Genomic DNA, 18,813 nt, shown 5'->3' with positions numbered 1-18,813 from the left:
ATTGCTTCTTCTCAATCCTCATCCTTCTCAACCCTTTACCTCCTTTGATCCTTTCAATACTTGTTCCTCCAGGTACTTCTCTCGTCCCTAGGTTTTCACTAGCACTACTCTTTTCCTTGGTTCCCTCTCTTGTCTGACCATGCTTTCTCAGTCTCCGTTTGCTGGATTCTTCGGTTTAGGTGATGCCCACTAATTCTGGATGTCCTCCAAGCAGGTGTCTGAGACCCTAGTATCTAGATGATTCCCAAATTCTATTTTGTAGAAAGCCTAGTGTTTCATGACATCTTTGTATATGTCCCTTGACCTCCTCTAAGACAGCTATTTTCTTGTGTAGTTGAGTACTTATTAAGCACCCTACTATATGTGATCAGTGCTGTGCTAAGCTCTGGGAATACAAAGAAAGTCAAAACAATCTGGACAACATGCATACAATTATGTACAAGATATAAAGAGTAAAAATTGGAAATAATCTTAGAAGGAAGGCAATAGCATTAAGGGAGATCAGGAAAAGTTTCTTGCAGATGGAAGGATTTGGGCTGAGACTTGAGGGAAATTAGGAAAACCAAGATATAGTCAAGAAACATCTTCAGGCAAGAAAGATAGCCAAGTGTCATTACACAGTACATGGAGGAGAGGAAGTTAAGACTGGATGTTTTTTTTTTTAAAGCACAAATGAGCACTGTACTTTGTATCAAAAGATTTTTCTGCATTTGTTGAGATAATCATGTGATTGTGGATATTTTTGTTTTCACTATGATTTATGTTGAGTGCTTTTCTGTTAAACCATCCTTGTATCCATGGTATAAATCCTGCTTTGTCCATGACAAATGATGTCTTGAATAACTGCTGCAGTCCATCTGACAGCAATTTATTTAAAATGTTTGAATCACTATTTATAATAATATGGTGTACAGTTCTTCTGTGCCTTGTCCTTTCCGAGTTAGACACTGGGACCTCTTTGGCTCATAAAGTCTATTATGGTGTTTTATTTCTCAATTTTTGCGATTAATTTGTGTAGTATTGATGCTAAGTGTTCTTTAAAAGTTTAATACAAGTCTCCTGTTAACCCATAAGGACCAGGAGGTTTTTCTTTTATAATTACAGTTAGTCTATTTCTTTTTCTGAGACTGGATTGTTGAATGTAGCCAATTTGGTCATTTGTTAGTTTGGGTATTATATATATATAATTTGGGGGGGGGGGCAGGACAATGGGGGTTAAGTGACTTGCCCAGGGTCACACAGCTAGTAAGTGTCAAGTGTCTGAGGCCGGATTTGAACTCAGGTACTCCTGAATCCAGGGCTGGTGCTTAATCCACTGCGCCACCTAGCTGTCCCTGGGTATTTATATTTTTGAAAGCACTCTTCTCGATTTTGGTAGCATCTAACTGCACACAATAGGTCCTGGCAAATTTTTTTTTTTAATTCTTATGGTTTGGTTGTAATTTCATCTCTGTTCCATTTGCTATTTTGTTCATTTTCTTCTCTCTTCATTTTAATCAGGATGGCAAAAGATTTATCAATTTTATCTCCCCCCCATCAGCTTTTACTATTATGATTTCTACAGCCTTTTTGCTTTTTTATCTGTTTCTCTTCTTTCAATATATCCTCTTTTGGACTTACTTGTTGGCCTTATAATTTTTAAAATGCATATTCACTTCATTGATCCTTTCCTTTTCTAGTGGTAATGTATGTTGTTGGGAGTATAATTTTTCTCCTGAAGTCTGCATTGTTTCATACCCAAAGTTCTGGTATATTGTTTCATTGTTATCCTTTTCTTTCACATAATTATGGTTGATTCACTCATTATTTGGAATTTCATTAAGTCTCCATTTGGGGTTGTGTTTTGTGTTCGTTGTATTATTTTTATTCTGTTATGATCTATAAATGATGTGTTTACTATTTCTGTCTTTTTACATTTATTTATTTGATGTCTGTGTCTGAATGTGATCAAGTTTTGTAAAAGTTCCATACGATGCTGAAAATTCATGTTATTTAGCAGTTCCATTTATAAGACATCAAGTCTTTTTGTTTTTTTCAGCAATTTGTTCAATTCTGTATTTTCCCTTTTGTATTATATTGTCCCCTGAGTGAGGGACATGAAAATCTCCTGCTATTATTATGTTACTGTCTATGTCTTCTTGGAATTAAGAAAAAAATTTTTTCCTTTTTGAAAATTTAGATATTAAAGCATTTGGAGCACAAATTTAATACCAATGCTATCAGTTTCTTTCCTGTGGTTCCTTTCAGCATAATGTAGTTTTCTTTATCTCAAGGTTGTGAATTTTTCTTTTTGCTTTGCTGGTTGAATGACTGTAACGCCTGTTTTTCTGGAATCACCTAACACACAGTAAATTTTTTTCCCAGACTCTTTTATTCTGTGTATGTAATTTTTTCAAATTATGTTTCTTTTCTTTTCTTTTGGATTTTTTTCAAGTTATGTTTCTTGTAAGCAAAAGACTGTGGAGTTTTGTTTTCCAATACAAACTGTCACTCATTTTTATTTTAATGAATTGTTTAATCCATTTACATTTAAAGTTATTTATGGTAGGTTTATCATTTCCTCCATCTGTCTCTAATATTGGCTCCACACCCCCAACCAGTAATTAGAATTTTTTCTTCCTCTGTAAAGATAGCACTTTGTCTTTTCAATTGTTTTAGCTTAGTCTATTTTAAGGAAAACCTTTTCCCTTCTTTGCCAAAGTATAGCACTCATTTCTATAGCAAGCATTACCACATATTGAGACAGCATTAGATTTCCCAATAAACATATAGGAGTAAAAGCAAGTGATGCCCATTCTCCCCACTATTATTGACCATAGTTCTGGAAATACTAACAAACTGATAATAAAAAAAGAACAAAGGTAAAGACAGTAAGGAAGATAAATACTATTCCTACTATACTGTTGATTTGTTATACTTAGAAAATCGTAAGGAATAAGCAAAGACACTGAGATGATTAATAGCTTTGACAGAATTGTAGGCAACAAAAAAACCCTCCAAAATCAACAGCATTTCTATATAATAAAATCTAAGAGGCAGTAATAGAAAGGGAAATACCATTCCAATAATTACAATGTCTAGAATATTTCAGGTTCTATCAAAACACACAAAATATTTGCATAAATTAAGTGTTCCTTAAAGAAACAAAGGGCAATTTATATTATTTGCCGGAGATGGCCATGCCAATATAAACTAACAATAGTATAAAAGTTCATTCAGTTTTTCCGCTATCTAATCAAATTATTAAAAAAAAATCTGTATCAACTGATGGACAATAAAATAAACAAAGCCAAGAAAACAATATATAGAATGTAAAGGAAAATAATGACCACAAAAACAAACTAAATGATACAAAATAACAAAGAATAGGAATTTCAAAGAAGTGATTCAAGAAGACACCTCCATCTTTCAGCAGAGCTGGAGAGACTCTAGTAGAAAAGCTCCTAAACTAGGGTGCTACCCTATATGGAGGTGCATAACGATCGTAGAAGGGTCGTGAAAAATTTAATTGTCAAAGGTTATACCATACACATTTTCATATACCTAGTACCTGGGGTCGGGTAAAAATTTCTCAGGTAAAAAGGTACAGAAGGCTGTGCTAGTATAGCATACTGTAACATTTGCAGACTTATTTTGATGTACTGGTCCAGTTTTGCTGGGGTTTGTCTTTAACTGTATTATTTGTTATATGGGATGGTTCTCTGGGAAGACATGGTGGGGCGGGGATACTGGCAATATTTAAATAAGTGAAAAAACTCAAAGACATCAATAAAAAAATTAAGGGGGCATGAGGGAAGAGAAAGAACAACTGGAAAGGCAGGAAGGAACCAAGCCAGGTTAGGAAGGGCGTTAGATGCAAGAGGGTTTTATATTTGACCCTGGAAATAAAAGAGAGCCACTAGAGTTTACTGAATAGAGAGTAACACCGTCAGATCAGTGCTATAGGAAGATCATTTTAACAGCTAAGTGGAGGCTAGACCTGAAATGGGAAGAGACCTGAGGCAGCGAAATTGCAGTAGTCCCAGGTATGAAATGATAAGGCCTGTATCATGTGGTGGCAAGGTCAAAGGAAAGAAAGTGGACATATATGAAAGATATGAAAAGTTGAAATTGATAGGACATGACGACTGGATGTGGAGTTTGAGTGAGTGAGAAGTCAAGGACAGTATCTAAACCACATTGGCAGGATGGCTGGGAAGATGGTTGTTCTCTTGACAATAGAGATGTTAAGAAGAGGGAAAAGATGGGGATGGGGAAGTAAAATGTACATTTATTTTTTGGACAGGGTGAATTTAAGATACTTGCCAAAACATCTAGCTTGAGACACAAGACTAGGGATAAGGAGTACAAGGGTAGGGCTGTATAAACAGATCAGACTCATTTGCATAGAGATGATAATTGAATCCATGAGAGCCTATACAGGCCAAAAATCAGTTCACAACTGCAATAGCATTCTGATTGGTTTCCCCTTCTTAGGTCTCTCCCCATTCCAGGCTATCTTTTCCTGAAGCACAAGTCTGATCATGTCACATCCTTACTTAAACTCCAGAGATTTCCTATTACCCTCCACATAAAATGCCCTTTTTGGCTTTTAAGACCCTCCACAACCTAGTCCCTGCTTATTTTTACAATCTTCTGCCCTCTATTTCTTTCCAGATACTTCACAATCCAGTTATATTGGCTTCCTTTCTGTTCCTTACACATGATATTACATCTCTCAACTCCGGGTCTTTGCAATGGCTTGTTCCTATGCCTAGAATACCTTCATCCCCTCAAAAACTCCATCTCCTGGCAAAACTTTCCTGCTCTGGTCCCTCTGAGATGAACTTTCCTTTCATACTTTATGATATGTATAAATCATAATATTTACTTTAAATGAGTTTCAATGCCTTATTTGACGTATAGAGAATCTTAAACACTGGGTAAACCATGTGTGTACACAAGTGGGCATGTAACAGATTTTATATCTATACAGAAATGTATAGCACACACACTATAGAAGGCTCTTCACTTACCTGTAGTTTTCTGAGTTTCTAATGATTTTCCCTTGTAAGTGTTAAATAGACTGAGTGTTGTATACTTTGTTTTCCCATCCTTTGCTTTTGTGCTCTGGCCTGACTTTTCCGACATTTCGGTGGAAACTCATCGAGTCCAGAACCTCTTGCCTCACCCCTTAAAACCAATCTTCAAACATATAAAAAAGGGAGAAAAACAAATTAGGTTGGTAAATTTAATGACAAGATTATGAGTCAGTAATAAAGACCTTAGATTTATCAGGCGCCACAATAACCCTTATATGTCAATGACAAATTCTGCATATGAGCAAAAAAATCCCTACATACATCTTACACTAGGCAACTGAAGAAAGAAAAAAAACAAAACTTTTCCTTTAAAGTCTGAACCAGAAAGCAAAAGTGAGCTATAAATCTAAGGTATATTTATATTTCATAGTCCTGTCTCAGACTGAAACAAAACTTATTCTAATGAGGATGTTTTGTAACAGAAACAGTGAAATTGGATAAAGGTCTTGATTTCAAATTATGCTCTGACACTACTTGTAGGACTTTGCACAAGTAGCCACTCTCTCTGACCTCAGTAAAATAAGTAATTTGGACTGGATGCGTTATGAAGTTCCATGTCTAAAATCTGAGACAACAACTACACTTACAAACTTAGTTGGTTAGTAATTGTAATCGTTAAAAGCAATTTAAGTGTTCTATTAAGTTGTCTGATTTTTCCATTCAATTCCTCAAACATACTACATACAAGCGATTTTGCCAAACCACTAGAGAAACAAAGTATGCAAGTCCCTTGTGTTATTCACATTTAGAGTGTAAGCTCCTTAGGAGAAGGGATTATTTCAAACATTATGCTTACATCTCCACCACCTTCCAGAGTGCCTGGTACACACTAGGTACTTAATAAATGTTGGTTAATGGATTGGTCACTGGTAATAATGTTAAATAACATAAGACCCAAGCATAGATCCCTGGCATATGACAATCTGGAGATATACTTCCAGTATGCCATGGAACTGTTAATAACTACTCTTTGGGTAAAGCTATTCAATCACTTCTGAATCTACCTAACTGTATTCTTGTCTATGAAGAAAGGGAAAATATGACCCACTGCTCAGATGGTTAGAATCTAACTCTCTAGGGTGATACGAGGCCCCAGGTACCTCGAATAAGCTCTGCTTCCTCAGCTACTCAGAACAGCTTGGCTCAACAAAAACTGACTCAACCCTAAACATGCTTCCCAGCTCAGCTGGCCTAAAGAGCCAGCATGCTTCAACAACACAAACTCATCACCACCTGGAATCTGTATTTCCAAGGAGAATCAGCTGTGCACTGTCTCCTGGTTTAGTCTGAAGGTCAACCACCACTAGCTCCTCTCTCCCTCTCTTCCCCATTCCTCCTGGAGTTCTCTTTCCCTTCCTGCCTCTTGTGCAGGAAGGGAGGTTCTAAGCCATGCTGAGTCTCCAATTGGTTCAACATACACCCTGGGCTGTCCCCATTATAATTTGGCCAGGCCCATGTGGGTGTGGGGGGAACTCCTAAGCGCGGCTTAGGTACTTTAGTTGGATACTTTGACTCAAAAAATGTTCTTTATGTTATCCAGTCCCACCTAATATGTGATAAATCTGATCAGAGTTCCCTTTGTTTGTTCTATAATCTCTTTTCAGTCTGACCATAATGAAGCAAAGATGGGATCATGGAAACCCCAAATTACAATTAATTCCTTACACTTCTAGGCTAATATACCCAGAAGAATTAACCTATATAACTTTCTACTCAATCTTTCTCTCATCTCTGAAATCTCTGCCAAAATCTAGGATACATATCTGTGTGTGTACCTAGCTTCCTATTCCTCTATCACAAATTTAGGATGGAATGTTTCCTGTTAACCTGATCCCATCCCGTAATCCCCAGCATTTATTTTTTTATTTTTTTAGTGAGGCAGTTGGGGTTGACTTGCCCAGGGTCACACAGCTAGTAAGTGTTAAGTGTCTGAGGCCAGATTTGAACTCAGGTCCTCCTGACTCCAGGGTCTGTGCTCTATCCACTGCGCCACCTAGCTGCCCCTCCCCAGCATTTTTTAACCACTGTTTTTACTTTGTTGGTGAGGATCAGTTCTGAAATAGTGGCTACCTTCATTAGTTGCCCCATATTTAAAAAAAATAACACTATTTAACCAAGTCAAGAATTAACTGCTCTGGTTTTGATAGAAGAATCTAACTACCTGGACAATGAAGATACCATACCAGGTTTTTGTGCTAGGCTTATAATCTGTTTCTTGAATAACTCATTTCATTTTTTTTTGTCCAGATGGTGTGTATGATAGGAAATGAAAATACAACTTCTGTTTTTGCCTCAAATTTCATTCAAATGTTTTCCACCAAGTCTATACCTCTCTAACTCCTGGATTTATTCATATTAGACCATCATTTTAACTCTACCTCACTTAAAAAAAAACAAACTATTTTGTTGATTTTGAATAGGGCATACACTTCTAGTTTTAATCATCAGATCTTTTCCCAAAGTTTTAATTATATTTATGATTCTTTGTGCTTAAATACAGATAAATGAAATTCTTTCAAGATAGTTCAAGTCCTCACATCCTGTGTCTGCTAGTCAACTCCTCTTATTCTGGGGCATTTGTTATGGAAGGAATATATCCTAAATTGAAGAGATGTCCATCCTTTCCACAACCTGAGTTTTCATCCAAAACCTACCATTCACTTGTGCACTGGGTCTCTAACCAAGGTTAAAACAGGGCAGATTAATTAAGTTATTCATCTAATCCCCATCTCCATCCAAGCTACCTCTCCCCCCAACCCACTGAGTTTTGACTCTAGGATCTGAAGAATAGTGGAAGGGGATTCAAACCCTAAAGAGATAGGTCTGGAACAAGAGATAGTTGCCACTGAGCCACTGAGATGATGAAAACCACAGAGAAAGACTGAGGAGACCCTCAGGAGTAGCAATGGGAATGGGGAAGCAACTCTCAGCATGTCCTCTAATAGAAAGACTGTGTCTAGGCCAAAGCAGGTAGCAGAACAGATCCTTTAGAAAATTATCTTTTCCCTCTTAATTCAGAGGTGTTTTTATGTGAGTTTTTTCAGAATGCTGATGAAGGGGATGCCTCTCAAGTACAGATTGGGGCTTGATGGTCACCAAGGTTCCTTTCAACCTAATTATGGAGGTTTGCATGCTGAAGTGAATACTTATTTTTGCTGTCGGAATACTACGTTTACTGCTTAATATTTCTGTGACCAGTTTTCTCATCTATAAAATGAGTGGGATTAAACGATGATAACCTGAAGTCCCTTCCCATTCTGATCCTTTAGTTCTGCAACAGTAAGGAAAGCAGTTTGTAAGGTCCTAGAGAAATGTGAATCATTATTTCACAAGACATTCTTTCCATGAAGCCTAAGAACAGGGAAAGATGAAAATATACTATGAACATACCAGGACTGGGGGCAACTAGATGACACAATGGATAAAGCACTGGCCCTGGATCAGGAGGACCTGAGTTCAAATCTGGCCTCAGACACGTACCACTTACTAGCTGTGTGATCCTGGGCAAGTCACTACCCCTCATTGCCCTGCAAAAAATAAAAACAAAAACCCAAAACCAGGACTAGTCTGCTTATAGATCAAACTATATTATTACTACAATTCTAATTCCAGGTGGTTTCCCAACAACATGGACTTTATTTCCAACTGACTACTGATTCTTCAATACTAGCTAAGTAAATTATAATCAGAGAGATAAATCTGTTTAACAATACAAAATCTAAACATAATAATTTAAAAAATGATCTTTGTAAATGTATGCAAGTGGGTTCATATCTCTAACTGTAACCAAGAGTTTACACCCATCCTTGAGAGGCAATATTACATGGTGAGTCAATCAATACACATTTTATTAAGCTCTTACTATTAGGCACTGTGTTCTACAAAAAGAGAAAAGGGAAGGAAGGAGGAAGCAAGAAAGGGAAAAAAATGTCGTTCTTTAATGTACCTTCTAATGAGAGAGACATGTAAATATCAAGATATAAATACACAGCAGTACGAAGGCAATTTGAAAGGAAAGCTTTAGTAGAACAGATCAGAAAAAGCCTCTAGAAAAGGGTGGGATTTGTCCTTAACTTATGAAGGAAGCCAGGGAAATAAAGAGGTAGAGGTGAATAATGAGAGAGAACACTCCAAGTATGGGGGACAGCAAGAACAAAAGCAAAGAAAGAAGAGATGGAAGAGACATGCCTTTCATACAGTAGTAAGAAAGACTAGACTAGTCATACTTCTGAAACATACTGACTTTGTGGCCACTGACAAATCATTTAATATCTCTCAGTACCCCCTCCTACTCCCCCCAGCATTCTCTAAACCAACCTGTAGTAACATGGTTGAGTTTCCATACCAGGACTTCCCAACGAAGATGAAATCACAGGTGCCCTGCTTCCCACCCTACTCTATCCCTAGAAGAAAAGACTGACAAACTATCATAAACAAAAAAGCACAGGAAAGATCAATTTTCATCACTTGAAAAGATAAAGGACTCAATGGATGTTTATGAACAAAAGAAGACTAAATAAGGGTTCATACAATACTAGTTTTTCAATTTTGAGTTAATTTTTTTTAAGCACAGCAGCTATAGGGAAATTCAACAGTGAACTGCTTTTCCTACCTGATAATTCTGATAACTGAAATTCCAATGGGGGAAATGAAATCATTCTAAGTGCCTTGTAATGTGCAAAGAACTATATTAGATGCTACAAGAGAAACAAATAGGAATAAGTCAGGAACTATCAAAGAGTTTGTAATTTATTAAAGGTGAATAAGGCAGGGTGGTCTTGGGAGTGTTTCAAATGCTAAATTCTTAAAAAAAAAAAAAAAGAGCAAGGGGACACTCTACCCTGACAACCTACTTTCTGGTTGGTTTTTGTTTTTTGTTTTTTTTTTGGGGGGGGGGGGCCCGGGAAGATCTAGAAAAGTCTCATGTGGTCATTTGAAAGTGTTTTCAGTTAAGATTTTGATGGTAGAGATCATGATCCTGGGCGAGTTCATATATTCAGCATCTTAGCCCTAAGGTAGAACCGACCTGGCTGGACTATTAACTTGTGCCATCTCTCCCAGAAATTACTTTGCAATTATCTTGTATTTGTATTTCTCTATACAATGTCTAAGTACAGAATGTAAGTTCCTAGAGGGCAGGGACGGTTCCTTTGGAAGAAAACAGGAGTTCAAATCTCACCCCAGACACTAGCTGTGTGACTCTGGGCAAGTCACTTAACCCCAACTAACTCAAATATCCAGGGCCATCTCCAGTTATCCTAATATAAATCTTGTCACTGGATCTAGATGGCTCCAGAGGAGATTGAGGCTGGTGACTTTGCCCAGCCCTTCCTCACTTAAATCCAATTCACTGCAAGTCATGACATCTCTCATGGTCCTCTTTGAGAATGAAGGACAAACAACAACAGCAGCAGCTGACTAATGCACTCTACTAAACAATATTATCTCATTAACATCATTCATTGAATATCAATGCTTTTTGAATAGGGATGAGAAGCAAGAGAAAAAGATTCATCAAGGATGAAGAAGAAATATTAAACAGTCTATTTAGCAGAGGCTCAAAGTTCTCAATTCTCAAAGTATGATTGAGGGAACCCTGGGGATCTATATGAGACTTTTTCAGGGAATCTGCATGCAAGGTAAAAGTTATTTTGATAAAAATACTAAGACATTTAACATTTTAATATGGTAAATATAGATAGGTATAATTCACATTAATCAAAGGTTTTTGAGAAGAGGTTCTCAATAATTTTTAAGAGTGACATGATGGGGGCAGCTAGGTGGCGCAGTGGATAGAGCACCGGCCCTGGAGTCAGGAGTACCTGAGTTCAAATCTGACCTCAGACACTTACCACTTACTAGCTGTGTGACCCTGGGCAAGTCACTTAACCCCAATTGCCTCACTAAAAAAAAAAAAAGAGTGACATGACAGAAAAGGAGAATGACATGCTACAGGGGATACAGAAAGACTGGGACAACTAATGTATTGTTGGTGGAGTTTTATACCAAGTCCAACTACTCTGGAGAACAATTTGGAACCATGCCCAAAGGGCTATAGAACTGTCAAAACCCTTTAGCCTAGCAAATATCACATTAGGTCTGAATTCCAAAGAGATCAAAGAAATGGGAAAAGAAATTATATGTACAAAAATATTTATAGCTGCTCTTTTTGTGGTGGGAAAAAGAATTGGAAAGAGGGGATGCCCATCAATTGGGGAAGGGTTGAACAAATTGTGATGTAATACTATAGTGACAAGAATACTATCATGAAATGACAAGCAATATGGTTTCTGAGAAACCTGTGAAGATGTGTATGAACTCATACAAAATGAAGCAAACAAACAGAATCATACACAGTAACAGCTATATTATAAGCATGATCAACTGTTAAAGACTTAGGTACTCTGAATTAAGACAACTCCAAAAGACCCATGATGAAAATGCTATCTACCTCCAGAGAGAACTGATGAACTCTAAATGCAAAATGAAGCACACTTATATTTTGGGGGGCAGCTAGGTGGCGCAGTGGATAAAGCACTGACCCTGGATTCAGGAGGACCTGAGTTCAAATTCAGCCTCAGACACTTGACACTAGCTGTGTGACCCCGGGCAAGTCACTTAACCCTCACTGCCCTGCAAAAACAAACAAAAAAACACAGAAAAAAAACACAAGGAAAAAAAAACAGCTTTATTTTTATTGTTTTGTACTGTGTTTTCTTTTGCAGCCTGGCTAATATGGAAAAGTTTGGCAAGACCTCACACATATAATTAAAATCAAAGTGCCTACCTTCTCAAGAAGGGGGCAGAGGCAAAAGGGGAAAACTTGAAATTCAAAAAAATTTTAATGACGGTTAATTTTTTTCATGTAACTGGAAAATATTTAACAAAATAAATAAAAGTAATTTTTTTTAAAAAGTGAAGGGTTCTGGGAGCAAAACTTGAAAATCACTAGTTCAAATAAAGAATAGGATAGTAGATGAAAACTGAAACGACAAAGTGAAACCTTGGTTCAGGGCCTCAAATGTCAAGAAAGAGGAATTAAGTATAAATATATCATTAAATAATTATAGCAGGCCCTGGGTAGTTAAAGGGATTGTAGCTCTACCTGAAGAAGATTAATATGGCTTTTGTGGATAAAGATGGATTAGATGAAAGAATGGGAAAAAGAGCAAAATGACCAATATTAGAAGGCTATTACAATAGTCCACCCAGATTAGTAATAATGAAGATATAAATGAGAACAATGATAATGGAAAAAGAAACTACTGTATAAAGGACTAAAACAACTTTGGACTATGGATTAAATGTGGTAAATAGTCCTGGGAGTGTGTGAAGTAATAACTTTTTTCCTCAATTTCCTATCAGCAAAACAGCCCACCCAAACCCCCTACCTCACAGAGTAAATAAGGCACTAATAACTCTTATTATTGTAACAAGATGTCAGTTTCACTTCTAACTTCAAGCGCCTTGTATTTTTAGATACTTGATCTTTGCTGACTGAAAAAAGTTGGAGTATGTGAAAGTTTTAACAACTAGAATACAATTTGCTCACTATCAGAAAACAAGTCAAAAAACTCAATCATAGATATTTTTGTTGTTGTAGTTCAGTTGTAGCCAACTCTTCATGACCCCCATTTGGGATTTTCCTGGCAAAGATACTAGAGTGGTTTGCCATTTCCTTCTCTAGCTCATTTTATAGATGAGGAAACTGAGGTTAAGTGACTTGCCCAAGATCACACAGCTAGAAAGTGTGTGAGGTCAGATTTGAACTCAGAAAGGAGTTTTCCTGACTTCCTGACTCTAGGGCTGGCATTCTCTTTATCCACTCTGCTGCCCTAGATGTCTCTAACATCTTTAAGAAAGGTCTTAGAAATCATCTAGTCCAACTCCCTCATTGTACAAGGAAACTGACCCAAAAGGTTAAGTAACTTGACTTTAGGGACAAATGAACTAAATAGGAAAAGCAACACCCCTAGCTAATCTGACTTCAAATCTAATGCACCATACCATGCTCCCTCTGTCAAAACAAATATATCCAGAGCTGGAGAAAATAACATGGATTCTTAAGTCCAAACATTTCCCAAGGACCTTGACTCCTTGCCAATATTAAATGTTTCCATAAGCAATTAAAAATAAGCCCATACTGTTTTATACTCTAGTAATGTGTCAAATTTAAATTTCTTAAAAAGATAACTAGGAACTGTTCCTTGGATAGGGAACAGCATAAATTAGTTTCCCCACCCAAATCATTGGCAACACATGAATTTATTTCGAGGAGCAAAAAGGTTCCTAAATAAGGGCACTGAGACAATCGAGGCTTCTCTGTTTTCCAGCAAAACGACCTACAAAACAGATGAAATAGAATTTCACAAAACTAAGTGCCAATAGGACTAGAGAAAAAAGAAAAAATGATTGGAACTGGAAGATGATTGATGCAGCAGCGTGAAGAGGGGGCACCGATCAACTGAACTTAGCAACTACTAAAGACAAAAAATGGCAGGAATGTCTAAAGAGAGAAAACTGGACAAGGAGGAAATAGCTAATCTTAGTACATACCCTTTGAATTTAACTCTAATATCATTCATGGAGTTCCCTAGAACTGCTGAAATCAGAAGTCTAGACTTTACCCTAAAAAATTCCTGAAAAGGAAAGGGAGTTAAATGATTTCCTAATAGTTTAAAAATTGTCTTTATGATATTCTTTTTCCTCTTTGAAGAAATTATTGAATATTTGTTTATGAATCTAGCTAATCCTAGCAAATTTTTTCAGAAGGGCTGTTTCACCATGAAATTACATTTCACTTCTAGCAAAAGCACTAAATTTAAGTTTATAAAAACAAAAATTAAAATCATCAAGGGCTTGGAAAACTATAAATCTTAACAAAAAGTTATAATTGACTTTACAACGATCAGTTTGAGAATTAAATTCATAATCATAACCACTGAGGATGAAGAACTATGAGACTAAGTTATTCCAAATAGAGAAAAAATACTTTCTAAACCAGCTAGTACACAAAAAGGCTTAATATTAAGTTTGTAAATTGTGGAAATAATGACAATTATGACCTAGAAAAAATGTTAAATTTTATACAACCTTTCAATTTGGAGACCTTAAAATTAATGTATCATATTATGAGAAAATAATTAATAAATTTCTGGGGGACCCATAGATCCTCCCCCCAAGAATTGAAAGGTCAATTCTTAGGACATTTTAATCCTGTTCAGGGCAAGCCCAAGTGTACAATAGGAATGGAGATAGACTCTTGTCTAGCTCAACGAACTGATGGAATCAAACCACAACTAGATGAACTTTGCCTTGAGCAACTTAGGGTGCAATCTTTTGATACTTCCCCATGTAGAGATCATTTAATATGGACTACCCTCAAGCCATGTCAACTCAATGGAATCGAATGATACTAACCAATTAGCCTTTGATCATTGTGTGACCTGCTCTATCAAAAGAGTTTTGATAAAAGCCCTCTTTATGGCCAGCTGCCATTCTCCTTGTGTTCTTGGCTTCCCTGGACCCACTGTGGCTTAGTGAGCTCTTAGTACAGGTAGAAGCACTGGGGCTTCTCCTGCTTGTGTTAACTGCCACATGGCCAATTCTTTACTAATATTTAATATAGAATATTAATAATTACTGCAAATGGGTACAATAGCCATTATTATATAAGTAGCCTTAATTATAAGTAGCCATTTGTTATGTGATAACAATTAACATGAAAAAGCAAGAAAGTCTATATTAAAAACTTTCAAAGGGATTGATGGAAAAAATATGTATGAAAAGGGGATCTAGTAGTACCAGGTTCTCAAACTTTACTACAAATCGTAATCATCAAAAACAATTTGGTACAAGAGAAGAATAAGATACACTTATCAATGGTACAGATTAGGTACACAATATATAAAGAATGAACACAGTAACCTAGTATTTGATAGAACAAAAAAAATCTTGCTATTAGGACAAGAATTCACTATTTGACAAATACTGTTGGAAAAATCTGAAAGTACAACTGGGACAAACGAAGTACAAATCAACATCTCATACCTATACCAATAAGTTTCAAAGGAGTACGTTATTTTGACATAAATTGTGACAATCATAAGCAATCAGAATAACATGGAAGAAATTTCTTGTTAGATCTATGTATAGGGAAAGAGTTCATAACCAAATAAGAGATAAAGAACAATGGTTCACAAAATGGTCAGTTTTGATTACATGAAAACTAAAAAGATGTTTTGGTTTTTTGCACAGCTAACAATTAGAAGAGATCTAGGAAATTGGGGGGCAGGGAGGGAATCACTGCTGCAAGTTTCTCTGATAAATGTCTCATTTCTAAGGTATATAGGGAACCAAGTCAAATTGATAAGAATAAGATCCATTCCCCAATTGATAAATGGTCAAATTGGCAAGTTTTTTGAGGTAGAAATCCAAGTCATCAATAGCCCCCACCCCCACTTAAATCTATACAGCGGAGCAGCTAGACAGAGCAGTGGATAAAGCACCAGCCCTGGATTCAGGAGGACCTGAGTTCAAATTTGGCCCCAAACACTTGACACTTACTAGTTGTGTGAACCTGGGCAAGTCACAACCCTCACTGCCCCACCAAAAGAATAACAACAAAACCCCCCCCCACAAAAAACCCAACCCAAAACTATATACCACTAATAGAGAAATTCAAATGAAAAAACAATAATAGTATCACCTCACACACACCATCAGATGGGCAAAATTTTTTTAGAAGATAGAATGATCTTTTTTTGCCTCCCCTCTCAAAGACAGTATGAATTTAGGAGCTGAGGGAGATTAGCAATAGCAATGGTGTTGGAGAATAAAATAAAAATTTCTTTAAAAGAACCACTAATTGGGGCAGCTAGGTGGCACAGTAGATAAAGCACAGGCCCTGGATTCAGGAGAACCCGAGTTCAAATCTGGCCTCAGACACTTGACACTTACTAGCTGTATGACCCTGGACAGTCACTTAAACCCTCACTAGGGCCCCTGCAAAAAAATAAAAATAATTAAAAGAACCACTAATTTTAAAATACACATAAACAAGAAGCTTAGATGAAGCCAGATGTGAAAGTAACATGAAGAATTTATTAAATACTTTAAAACAAAAATAAAGTGGTGTGAAATGGACTTACAGTTTCACCCAACATTTTCTAATTCTTATGGGAGTTCCTTATCATACTAAATCACATTCTCAGTTAAAGAGGCATGAAAACATTCTTGTAGAACACAAGAGAAACTAATGTGGGAACACAGCTTAGGGAATGGTGGCATAACAAAGGACAATCTAATGAAGAGCATGCAGAGCCATCAACACCAATGGAGAACTAGTTTGAGAGTACATTATTACATTATTTTGTTTTGAGTATTCCATTATCATAATGGCTAGGGGGAACACATTGCCATAGTCAATTCATGAGTGACTTATTCCAGGAGATAGCTTAAGATTTAAGATGATATTCCACAGAAATATATGAAACTCAGTAAAATTCCTAAGGAAAGCATTATTCACCACCAGAATTTCCTAAGAACCAATATGACAAACTAAATGGCTAACTTCTCACCCTCCAAAAATATGATTATATAACATAACAAATATTTCTATGACCACAGTCCTTTTCCTATCATAAAAATACTTAAAAAAAATACTTTTGGACTCCTCTGTAAAATTGGGAAGCTTCTGGTTCTAAATCTAGGATTGTAATAGCTTACATTATATGGCACTTTATATGGATTTGTCTCATTTAATTCACATATCAACCCTGTGAATTCAAATATCTCCATTCAGAAAAAGGAAAACAAAGCCCAAAGAGGTCAACTGACTTGTCTAAGATCACCTAGCTAATAAAACAGCAGAGCCAAGATTTCAACTCAGGTATTTCTGAAGAGAATGACTTTTTCCCCACACTTACGGCTATAAAAAATGACAATAATTGCTACATGGGAATAATATTAGAATATACTAACCTTTACTGCTCTCAAACTCAAGATATAAATACTGAAATGTTTATTTAAAATAAAGCTTATTTCTTCCAACGGGTTTCCCCCTCAACAACACTGTAGTCAAAGGGATGTCACTGCCATGATGGATACAAATTTGAGCAAAGAACGCTGTACTCATGATAACCATAGGAACAAAAATATAGAATATGGGATGGAAACAACAGGTGGATTATAGACAGGCAGAGCTGTAAAAGTCAGAGACAGATTTAGCATAATGAATGTTCTAACCTTAACCCCAATTCCATTTCTAATTCTGAGTTGGAAGAAACCTAGAAAGCTATCTAGCCTAGTATACACAAACACCCAAAGTGGGAAATCCCTTCTTTTGTTTGTTATTGGGGGTGGGGTGGGGGTGGGGTGTTTGCACAGCAATGAGGGTTAAGTGACTGCCCAGGGTCACACAGCTAGTGTGGAAGTGTCTGAGGTCACATTTGAATTCAGGTCCTTCTGAATCCAGGGCTGGTGTTTTATCTACTGCGCCACCTAGCTGCCCCCCCTCCAATAAATGCATTTATATATTCACTCAGGGCACTCATTTCTCAAAAACAAAACACTAACCCACCCCCCAACAAACAAACCAACCAGACACTCCAATTTTGGGCTCTAATTGTTAAAATATTCTTAAATTTTTAATTGAAATCTGTAAATTACACATCATTGATCTATAATGATCTAGTTATTCCCATTTAAGGTTTTGGCATAAATACTGGTTGTCTACTGTCCAGGCTCCAGTTTATCAACATGGCATTAATAACCATAGTAGAATAACCAACTCCTATGCTTAAGCTAATTAATTATTTTTGATCTTTCTGTTTAACTAATTAAATTGGAATTTATTTAATCCAATGACACAGAAACACTTCAGTACCTCTTAACTTGCATTTCCCATGATTTTGAACCTGTGATAAACTCAACAAGATTTTTTTTCCTCCACATTTTTTGTGGATATAGATGGCTTTATTCACCCAATGATATAAAACTACTTAATCTGTGTTTTCTACTATCGCTGCAACTTTTACATAGCACATAGAAAGGTATTTTGTTTAATAACTTCTTGAAAAACAATATAAAAATTAAAGTTTAAAAGGATACTGAGAAAGAGCATTCACTCTGTACCCACCTTTGCAACAACCATTAAGAGGCATTACTATTGAGTCCTGTAGAATCTAGTATAACTTTTTAAACAGCAACTGCACTTCTTGAAAGAGCAAGGTTGTATAAATTGTTCATAGTGTGTCAAATACTTGCTTGTATGGAAAAAAAAAAAGTCATATGTAGAGGACCATGGTCTGAGTATCACAGTTAGTAGGGGTCACCAATTATGCTCACAAGAAAAGGATCTTTTTCTTTATCAATCAAGTATCTGAAAGGATTCACTTAAGATTGTATGATGGGGGCAGCTAGGTAGAGCAGTGGATAAAGCACTGGCACTGGATTCAGGAGGACCTGAGTTCAAATCCCACCTCAGACACTTGGCACTTACTAGCTGTGTGACCCTGGGCAAGTCACTTAACCCTCACTGCCCAGCAAACAAAACAAAAACAAAAACAAGATTGTATGATGTATCATGTAAGAGTGAGGAACTTAAGTTATATAGACTTTAACTGGTTAGAAGATCCTACTGTCTAAAAGGACAGCATTTGTGCAGTATTTTACAGTGTACAAAAAACCTTTTATATATTTTCATTTGATTCTCAACAGATAACCATGTAAT

The 18,813-nt window shown here is 36.5% G+C and overlaps 1 pseudogene; it reads right to left on the bottom strand.

The window, feature by feature from the left end:
* LOC122753216 overlaps positions 1-18,813 on the bottom strand; it is a 46,776-nt pseudogene that overhangs the window by 12,217 nt on the left and 15,746 nt on the right.

This window comes from Dromiciops gliroides, chromosome 4 (genome assembly GCF_019393635.1).
Source record: "Dromiciops gliroides isolate mDroGli1 chromosome 4, mDroGli1.pri, whole genome shotgun sequence".
Lineage (NCBI taxonomy): Eukaryota > Metazoa > Chordata > Mammalia > Microbiotheria > Microbiotheriidae > Dromiciops > Dromiciops gliroides.
The sequence above is the reverse complement of the archived record's forward strand: the minus strand, read 5'-3'. Positions and strand labels throughout refer to the sequence as shown.